Below are 1,790 nucleotides of genomic sequence, written 5' to 3' on the forward strand. Positions count from 1 at the left end.
CACATGATTCAGATATATTTTTGGCCTTCAGAGAAGGGCTCGAAGGGCCTGACGGCCTACCATTGTATTCTTGTTAGTCATCATACACCAGCTGTGGTAGAGCGAGCTGTGGGCTCTGTAGCTTTTAGCTTGACAACACGTGACACTCCGTACCAGATAGCCCACTTCTTGTGAAAAACTTGTGGCATTATGGTTTCCACTTTTATTTTTGCCGAGCGAGCCACCAGAAAACTATAAACAGACAAGCGCAGGACTTTCCGACATAGGAAATCAAGACTGGCATTCTAAAAAACTATACAAATCTTTATTAATACAAAAAGGTTAATAAAATTCCTATGCTAAAAGAGACACACAGACATCTTAAAAGGCCAAGTTAAACCACAAATAATGGATGGACCACATCAAAGCCTTCACACAATCCCTTTGGCCCTAGTGCACATTCCTAAAGTCCTGATGCTGTTGGTCACATCGTGGGAGACTCCAGATTTAGATGGGATCTGGCAAGTCAGGGAGACAATTGAGGAGACATGATGGGGTGGCTCCAAAGTCCAAATGTGCCGTATCCACACTGTGCAAGCAGCATCCAAAATACTGGTGCACGAGACAGCAAAACCTAAACATCGGCAAAACAGCAGCACCTACAAAATAGATGTAGATAACAAAAAAAAATATATTAAAGTATTGACACTAAAACACACATACATGCTCCTGCAACTTAGTAGGATGACAGACAAGAGTCGCGAGCAGCACAAACAAACAGATCCGGCTCATAATTCTGGCCAAATTATGCAGCCATCCAGCGTCTGATGCTGCTATCGGGGCGCTCATTACCATTAAGGAGTAGCGTTGGATGCTACCCTCAGCAATAAAACCCTGTGCTGAGCAGCATTGGCGGGTGGACTCAACTTACAGCCAGCCACAGGGATGGGCAGCCGGAGGCTGTGTGCAACCGGTCCAACCTGGGAGCAGCAGGCTGACACTGAACTCTCTCACTGACAGAGGGAAACCATTTTTATAAACCCTCTGCAGGTGAACAGCTGGTACGCACAGGTGGAATCATTCTACTAAGTGGCAGTCCACCTGCCACAAACTATTTTAATGTTACTAGATTAAAGTACTAATATTTGTTTTAATGTTTATTTATTTCATAAGTGTCCATGGTATAGGTGCATAAAATAAATGGATTTGGCTGAAGGCCGTTCATTTCTGATGTTGAACACCTTATTAGATATTATTTCTTACATGTCTCACAAAATGTTGTCATGGTAATGATGTGGACATGGCATATAAATACATCTTTATGAAACGTTTGTGCTGGCGTATTTTAAGCATCCGACATTACAAATATTTGTTGCTTTGGATTAGTGACATGAATATGGGCTGCAGTTTTAAAAAGCTGGTACTCAACACTACCTATTGTACAGTATATTATTGAAATATTTTTTCCTTCCTTTTCAATAATTAAACTTAAATGGAGCAAATACAAGTAATTTTATAGCCATGCATAGATTTCTAAATACCACCTCAGCTACCACAAACATCAATTTATGTGCTGAACCAAGAGGGGTTCAACTATTGTTTTTCTTTTGAGAAAATATTAAATTTCCTAAAAAATTCTCTCACAAAATTGAAAAACTAGCATTTCTTGTCTTGTAGACTATAAAGCAGAAATAAGTTTGGCATTGCCTGAAGAGCAGGGCTCCTACATTCAATTAGAGGACTTCTTGGATGATAAGACCATCCAGAGCAGGGCAAACAACCAGAGGATGGCGAAATGTCCCCTTCTTCCT

General features: G+C 40.8%; 1 long non-coding RNA gene across 1 annotated transcript; it reads right to left on the reverse strand.

Moving 5' to 3' along the window:
• Positions 1 to 282: 282 nt before the first annotated feature.
• LOC110016754 (uncharacterized) lies at positions 283 to 1,254 on the reverse strand. Its single transcript, XR_002292089.3, has 2 exons — positions 911 to 1,254; positions 283 to 638 (listed from the first exon to the last, which is right to left on the reverse strand). It is a non-coding gene; the product is annotated as an uncharacterized LOC110016754 (long non-coding RNA).
• Positions 1,255 to 1,790: the final 536 nt, after the last annotated feature.

Source organism: Oryzias latipes, chromosome 2 (genome assembly GCF_053564925.1).
Source record: "Oryzias latipes strain Hd-rR chromosome 2, Olatipes_Hd-rR_3.1".
Taxonomy (NCBI): domain Eukaryota; kingdom Metazoa; phylum Chordata; class Actinopteri; order Beloniformes; family Adrianichthyidae; genus Oryzias; species Oryzias latipes.